The 8,864-nt window shown below is 36.9% G+C and overlaps 1 protein-coding gene across 2 annotated transcripts in view; it reads left to right on the top strand.

Moving 5' to 3' along the window:
- The first annotated feature begins 89 nt into the window (after window positions 1-89).
- The window catches only part of MOSPD2 (motile sperm domain containing 2), a 40,445-nt gene continuing 31,670 nt past the window's right edge, over window positions 90-8,864 (top strand). For both annotated transcript variants that reach the window (XM_006759064.2, XM_006759063.2), the window contains exon 1: window positions 90-157. The gene's annotated coding sequence lies outside the window, so the exon portion shown is untranslated. The remainder of the gene's footprint in view (window positions 158-8,864) is intronic.

Here is an 8,864-nt window from a genome sequence, read left to right as displayed (position 1 = left end):
GGACGCTCCCAGGTGCAGGTGGGCTGAACTGAGGGGAAGCAGGCTGGTGTGCTTGCTAAGCTTCTCTTGCTCTTGTCTCCCTTCCAGTGTCACGCCCAGAGTAAAGCCAAGCTCATCTCTGAGACCCGACGAAGGTTCGAAGCCGAGTATGTGACAGGTGGGTACCGCGTTCTCGGTGTTGAGGCAGGTGTGCAGTGAGCATCCCCAGCTTTGCTGCTGGGGTGTTTGCGGGTGTCCCAGTGGGAAGTGTTAGGGACCATTTCGACCCTCACGGGGACGGTGCCCTGCAAGTTTCCAAGGTTTTCCTCTCCGTAACATGGCATGCACACTGCTCCAATTGGGCAGCTGATGCGTCCATTGCTTGCTAAAGGGTTAATGCAAGTTGGAAATCAGTGTATCTAGCATCACAAGTTTATGGAACTTGCAGGACACTTTCCACGTTCACGGCACTGGTGACACTGTCCAGTCCCTGGTTCCTCTGCTGACATTTCACCAGCAGCAATTGCGAAAATGAACCTGGAAACTGCCATAATCCTATTTACGTGTACTTAAGTGGGGATCCAGATTCCTTGGATATTTTGCTTAATTCCACGTCATACAACTAACTCAGCATGCTACCAACTGCGTAGGCTTTCCAGTGCTAGAACAAGTTCTCATATTTTTATCTCACACTGTACCTACCAAAGTACCCGAGAGTCCAGAATTGATTTATTGCTTAAACATTCTGTGCCCATATGTCACAGATACTTGAGTTGTCCAGTTAAAATCGATGATTTAATCCTTGTAATTTTAAAAGCATGCAGGATAATTTGTTATAAACATGATATATTCTAATGCTAATCCTGCCACTTGATAGTTTACTTGTCTTTTATGAGCACACTGAATAGCTAATTGTCTTTTCTGTTTCCATTGCGGTAAAATGGAAATAATTGGGTTAGGAGTATTAAGTAAAAAACATATATCAAACTGTATAGCGTGGGGTTAGCATATAGTAGTCTGTCAATGAATATTTTGCCTCTATATTCATTTTGGTTACTGTGAAAGAAGCTAAGCTTCCACATCTTGACTTTAGTGCTAAAAGATGTTCCCTGCAACTTTAGACTGCACTATATTATGTCAGTTGATGACCTAGAACGAAAAAGGAAATCTGTTCCAAAAAAAAACACCTGTTCAGTAAATATTTTAATCCCGTCCCATCCTAAACTTTGCACCAGAGAGTTGCAAAAGCACCTGATTCACCTTGAGTCCAGAGATCTCATTTCCAATCACATACCTGGTTCCAGTAAAGAAATAATTCTAAAATTTCTTTCTATAGAAATGAGACTTTTATGGCTACGTGGTTTATAATATTTTAAGAAATAACTTAAAACCTGACCTAGTGTCTACCCAGTAGTCGTTCACTTGCCCCCAATGTACTCATAGGAATGTAGCAATAGACAAGATCTCAAAGGTCATCTTGCTCCAACCTTCTTATTTGTAAAATGAGGAAAATAAAGTTAGAGAGATTAAGTGATTTGCTCAAAATCTCTAGTGTTAGTGGCTAGGCCAGGGCAGGTGCTCAGATCTTTGAATTTCATTCTAGTAATCTTTTGGTAACACCATCCTGTCGAATTATTCATGTCACTCCCCAGCTTGAAACCCTTCAGTACCTTCCTACTTTGTTTAGAATAAAAATTCCAATTCTTAATGGTGGCCTCAATGCAAGGCCAGGCATGCCCTAGTTCTTACCCACCCCTTCATCGTCCTCTGTTCCTACTCTCCTTGCTTAGTACAGATTTCTCCAAGGCCCACAGTAGGAAATGTATTATATATTGCAATCCAGTACGTGTGCACACACAAAACTGAAGCAAAAATTTGTTAAAGAATATTTATTCTGAAAACCTATAACTCTCTTGAGGCAGTGACCCACAAAATTGTTATCACAACTTACAAACATACCCCACAGTTTGAAAAACATGACCAGCCACACTGCCTCTTTTATGTTCTTCAAACAAACTGAGTCTGTTTCTATCTGGAAACCTTTCCACTTCTCTATGCCTGGAAGGCTCTTGCTAGGTAGTGTGCATGGCTAGGTCTTTTTTTTTCTTTTCCATCTTGGTTTAAATGTATCTGAGAGGCCTGTGGTGATTATTAAATAGCCTCCCTGTCTTGTTTATTTTGTGTCCTTTGCAGGTCTTACCATAACCTGTAATTATCTCATTCATTTGTTTACTTGCTTATTGTGCAGTCCCTCCTGTAGAATGTATATAGGTCTGGGGCAACCTGTTGGCATTGAGGGCAAGGTCATACTAACCTTTGTATACCTAGCACAGTTCTCAATACATATTGAATGAATGCATATAGAGCAATGCTTAAATATATACATAGATAGTCCAAGTCAGTGTTAAGAGCTGTCCTAACCGGCTTCCCTCCCCCACCAAAATCTGGCAAAGAGCAGCCCTCACAATATGTCTGATGAAGACAGTGTTATTTCTAAGTAAAGCCCTGTGTGCTATTAAATATAGGGAGGGTTTGTCCTTAAATATACACACTTAGGTATGTGTGAACTCATGGGTGGGTTATCTGCACAGACTTTGTAAATATTAATTTAATTAATTTAAAGGTTTTCATGGAAAAGAAAATAACCTTTGAAGACTTTCTCCCCTTAAAGTTTCAGGAGTTTAGAACATCCACTTTTTTCTGTTTTATTTCACCCTTCCTATTGTCATTTCAGAAGAGGCTTAAGGCAGATTTAAGCAACACCATGTTTTTTCTAAAGGAAAATATTATCTGCAAGTATATCATTTTAAGCACTGGCTGTACTCCAGAAACTCTTTGGAGGTAGATTTTTGGGAACTCAAATTGCATTTTTGTTTCCATAGAAATAAAGTGACCAATTATGGATAGATTTGCAGCTGACAAAAGAATGAAATAGAAGTCCATTATTTTTTATTCATTAATAACCCATTTTTTCTCATTGTTTCTGGGAGAAATTCCATGCTGAGTTTCAAATGAGTAACATTTCCTGTTCTCTCTTCCTTCTTGTGGCCAAAGCAAAAGACTAATCCATTGTGACAATAATTTATTCAGTTCCTCAAATACTCAGATATGTGTTTAATGCTGCGAAACAGTGTATCAGTTTTAGAGAAAGAGCTCAAGAAGGATAGAGCCCCTTCTCGAACTCCTAGAATTTAGTAGGAGCATTAAAACAGAACTGATAGAGTTAAGACGACTTGTAGAAAGAGTGCTATAGTCATTTCTGTAGAAGTCAAACAAGGAAAAATCGCATCTGGTTGGGGTGGCTAAGCTAGCAAAATTAGGAAAAATTTCACAGAAAAAAAGTGTTTCTCATGGACTTTGGAAGATGGTGGCATTTCACCAGGTGGAGAATGCGATCCAGGCAGATAGTGTGGGATAAGTTGCTGAAGTGAGAAGGTATGAGGGCATGTTCAGGAAGCCAGAGGGAATCCATTTTGAGGAGCCTAGGGTGGGTCAGCTAAGAACAATAGTATAGAGAGCCTTGGGCACCTAAGTGATGCCTTTGTGCTTGGTGAGTTTGGAGAGCTATTGACTGTTTTGTGAGCTTTGTTATTTTAGGTTTGTTTTCTGACTTTACAAGTATAAGAATTCATTAAAACGAATTTTGATACCCCAAACAACTGAGGAATCCCCCATAAGCTCATTATACAGAGATAACTCTAACGGTAGATGCATTCTTTCCTGGCTGTTTTTCTATACGTAGAAAAACATAGCTAAAAACCCGTTCTGTGTGTAATTTTGTGTTGCATTTCTTACTGACATGATTTTCTTTCACCAGATATATAAAGTTAGCAACATTTTATATTACTATCAATATTCAGTTCTATAAATTAAAGATAATAGTCTTATTCTTTAACTTAATAGTCCCTTTTTGGACATTTCTTCTTAATACAATTTTTTTTGTTCAGTAGTTCAGATTATTTCCTTAAAATACTTCATTTTATGTGTGCTAAACTTTATTCATTGTAAGTTGCACCAAGATTCATTCCCAACAGCCCGTAAAAAAGTTGGTTTCACCATAGCCTTACTCATATTTAGTGTCATCATTTCTTAACTTATGGTTCTGTTTTAGTTTGCATTTGATTACTAGTGAGATTAAACTTCTTTTCATATGTCTACATCCATTTATAATTTAATTTTTATTGCTGTGGCCTTATAATTGGTTTGGAGTTTTCTTGTTTATGTCAATTTTACTTTTTTCTTTTTTTGAATGTATTCAAAATTACCCATTCCTTTGTGGTTTCTTCCATTGTTGTTAAGTTAAATAATTTTCTCTCATCCAATAAATTTTTCTAGTCTAAATTTTTGTTTTGTCTTGGTTTATTATTTTTTTAAATTTTGAAATGTCTCATATAAGCAAAATGTATAAAGCATGAATAAAATAAACACCCATGTACTCACCACTCAGCCAAAGAAATAAAACTTCCTATGTATCCCATCCCTGATCATCCTGCATTTGTCCTTTATCCCTTCCTGTGCACCCTCCCGGCAACTGTTTGTCCTGCATTTGGTCTTACTCATTCTCTTGCTTTTCATTAGCTTTACCACCTATAATATATTCTTCACCAGTACTTTATTAAGTTTACCTCTTTTTGAACTTTAAATAAAAGCTGAATATATTTTTCCATGTCTTGCTTCTGTTGCTCAAGAGTCATTCATCTTGGCTAATAGAGCCATACTGTCATTTATTCCTTTTTATAGCTGTGTAGTAGTTCATGGAATGAATATACCAGTTGATGGATTTGGGGTTATTTCTAGGTTTTGCTATTATGTACAATGCTCCTGCAAACATTCTCACGCTTAAGTGGTGCTTAGACTTTCTCTAAGGTAATAGTTATGAAAGTTGATCCAGCAATTGTAGTTCCATGAGACCATTTTAAGGTGTTTGAGAGGTCAATACTATTTTCATAACACTTAAACATCATTTTCCTTTTTCATTGTCATTCTCTCACAAGCAGACAGTGGTGTTTTGTAGAGGTTATACGGCACATAGATGATGTCATTTCTCTTGACACCTGATAGTGTTGCAGAAGACCCAAGAAAAACCAAGTGACCCTTTTAAAGAAGTGGAGGGACACTATTTTAATTAACACCAGCGGAATCCGGAATAATTTCCAAATCAGAGTGAAGTAACACTCAGGGGCTTCTCTTTGTATAACCTTCTGGGGTCATTGTCTTGCAGATATGGTTCCGCCCCCTTTCATGGGCCTTACAGGAAGGCCCTCAGGTGTAGATGATCTGTCCTGGGGCCAGCCATAAGGACCTTACCCCCTCCCAGGGCAATGCATTGTTCACAGTTTTTATGGGCTGACACCCCTTGCAAGACCAGTTTCCTCCTCAATATAATGACTGCTTGTGTGTTCTCATGTGTAAAATTTTTCTCAACTTTAATATCTAATATAGTAACCACCAATAAATATAACCCGTATAAGCAAAAAGGCTCTTTGGGATCCTTTGTTATTTTTAAGAGTGTAAAAGGGGGCCTGAGACCAAAACGCTTGAGAACTGCTGCTCTAGAATTTGTACCCAACAATGACATGGGTGGGTAATAGAATAGGTACATGTTCAACTTTACTAGGTTATACCAAACTATTCCCCAAAGTGATTTTACCAGTTTTATTTTAATCAGCAGTATTTGAGTGTCCTTGTTTTTCCATACCCTAAAATTTGCCATTGTTATTTTTTCCCAATCTGATGGGGATGTTGGGATATGTCATTGTGGTTTTAATTTGAATTTCTTTGAGTACTAATCAGAATGAGCATTTCTTCAAATCTCTATGGGCCATTTGGTTTCCACTTCTGTAAAAGTCACTTCTTGCTCTTGGTGCTTTGTTCCTCCATCTAAATTACAGAGTTAGCTTATCATGTTTCCTGGTAAAATACTTCTGTTGGGATTCTGAGTGGAATTGTGTTAAATCAGAAGATTATTTGTGGGAGACTTGACATTATCATGGCTCAATCATCCAGTCCAAGAACCTGGTATATCTTCCTATCTGCTAAAGTCTTTCTTGTTGAAAGATTTATAATTTTCTCCATAAAGGTGAACCCATTCTGTTAAATTTATTCCCAGGTAGTTTACATGTTGTTGTGATTTTTTTAAATTTTAATTTTCTGAAAATATTTTTATTACTGTTGTTTAAATGGTGTCCTCTAAGAATTTATTTTCTAAATGATTGTTGCTGTTTTGTAGAAAGTGCATTTGGCTTTTTTACGTTAATATTGAACTCAGAAACCTTATTAACTCGTCTTAATCTTGATAGTTTATCTCTTGATTAGTTTGGGATTTATGCATATACAATAATATCATCTTGAAATAATGACAAGTTTCCTTCCTAACTTTCTAATTCTTCAAATGCGGTTACTTTACACTGGATGGAGCCTTTAGTATTGAGTAAAAGCAATGATAAAAGCCTACTTGTTGTTAATGTAAAAAAAAACATTGAAACCTGTAAAGAATTTTTGTGAGTTTATTTGAGCCAAACTGTCGACATATGCCGGGAAGCAGAACCTCAACGAATTGAGATAGTGCTCCGGAGAATGGCAGGGTTACATCCGTATTTATACTTGAAATTCATTGGTGACACATTTAAGGAGGTGGGATTAAGCGAAGTGGGGAAACCTCTGTGATAGGATAAAAAGTAAAATGATGGACACATACTTAGGTGGGTGCAGGAACAATTAACAAGGAATTAACAATTATCTGTTAATTAACAATTAACAGATACCACAGGGTATCTGTCTAGGCCCAGCACACCTGGCTGTGCCCCAGGGACTCCACAAAAAGGAAAGTCACAAGTTACCCAGACATCCCAAGGACATGTTATCATAGATGCAAAAAGACAGATAGGCTCAGTTACGGTAAAGGTGGACCTTATCAGTGAAGATAATCGACTTAGGACGTAACTGCCCACCATAACTGCTTTTAGTTAAGGTTTAATTTCAGACCATATTTTGTGGTTACTTTAGGTCTCCAAGTCTGCAAAACTGCCATGCAGGCCTCTCCTGAGTTTGTCAGGTCAGCATGTGGCCCCTTTTCGTCCACATTGTCTTATTCCTGATCTTAGAAAGATAGCTCCAGACATGTCACCATGAAGTAGTCTCTGTAGAGATCCCTTATCAAAATAAAGACATTTCCTTCTATTCCTGGTTTGCTAGTTTGGGTTTTTATTTGTTGTTTTGTTTTGTTACCATCATAACTGATGGTTGAATTTTACTAAATGCATTTTGTTCATCTACTGATCACATTAATTGCATCTGGTATTCTTTTTTTTAATATATTTTATTGATTTTTTTTTTACAGAGAGGAAGGGAGAGGGATTGAGAGTTAGAAACGTAGGTGAAAGAGAAACATCGATCAGCTGCCTCCTGCACACCCCCCACCGGGGGTGTGCCCGCAAGCAACCAAGGTACATGCCCTTGACTGGAATTGAACCTGGGACCCTTCAGTCCACAGGCTGACGCTCTGTCCACCTAGCCAAACCGGTTAGGGCGAGGTATTTTTCTTTTAATAGTATGGTAGATTATATTAGTCAGGTTTTTAAAACATATTGGTGGATTCAGTTAACTAATATTTTATATAGGAGTGTTGAATCTGTTTTCACTAATTGGCCTGTAATTTTCCTTTCTTGTACTTTTTTGTGTGTTTTTGACGTGAAATTATGCAGTAGAGGCATGAAAGGGCGAATGGGGAAAACATTCTCTCTCCAGCAGGAAGCAAGAAAGGGGGAAACAACCCACCTAGTAACTAGAAAATACAGTGAAAAAGCAGAAATAACCCTACTTTTATTGATAGTTACCACAAATATGAACAAATATATACTTGTTATCAGAGCAGATTTTTAAAATCTTAATTACATGCTGCCTATAATAGACTACTTTAAAAGAAATTAATGTAGAAAAGTTGAAACAAAGAGATGGAAAATATACATGTATAGCTAAAACAAATATTAACCAGAGTAATCCTATGTAATCTGTACTTTCATTAGACAAAATATTATTTAGGGTGAAAATACATATAAAAAGGGATACTACTAGAGATAAAAGGAACCAAAAAAGATATAACAATTAGGAACAACATACAAAGTACATGATACAGCCTTAAAATACATAAAGCAAAAGATCCCGGAATTATAAGGGAAACTCAAGAAATCCACAAAAATATTGAATGATTTTAACAAACCTTTTTGAGAAATACTCAGAACAAGCAAGCAAGAAATGCCTAAAATTTAAATGCTAACACCCCAGAACAAAGTTGATGATAAGTATGTATGAGTGTACAGACTCTCCTATCCAATAAATAGAGAATATATTCTTTTGAAAATATATTTTTGATTTGGAGCTTTCAAACACTCACGACATACTAAGTCATAAAGGAAGTCTCAAATTCCAGAGGAGCTTGATGGTACAGACCATGTTCGCACACCATTAAGAAACCGTTAGAAGTCACAATAAATAGGTACTTAAAAACAAATCAAATGCTTGGATACTGAAATAACACACCTCTGAATAACCCATAGGTTAACATCTTCCTAACAAAGTTTGCAGTTCTTCTGCTAAATACCCTGTGGGCTAATGAGGATATCACAATGGAAATTACAAAATACTGAAAGTTGAGCAACCACAACTTATAGTATGTGCGTTCATTAAAAAACAAGGCCCAAATAAAAATCAGCTAAAGATTCGATTCACAGAGCTATAAAGTGACCACAAGGTAACACAGAGAAAGTAGAAGGAAGGAAATAAGAGTAGATATTCATGGTATAGAGAAAAAGGGTAATAGATATAATAAACTGATTTTTTAAAGGACTAGTACAATAAAATGACTGATCACAAAGAAAGGGAGAAGG

The sequence above is a fragment of the Myotis davidii genome, unplaced genomic scaffold, assembly GCF_000327345.1.
Source record: "Myotis davidii unplaced genomic scaffold, ASM32734v1 scaffold216, whole genome shotgun sequence".
NCBI classification, from domain to species: domain Eukaryota; kingdom Metazoa; phylum Chordata; class Mammalia; order Chiroptera; family Vespertilionidae; genus Myotis; species Myotis davidii.
Note: the sequence above shows the minus strand (reverse complement) of the source record. Positions and strands in the feature narration are given on the sequence as shown.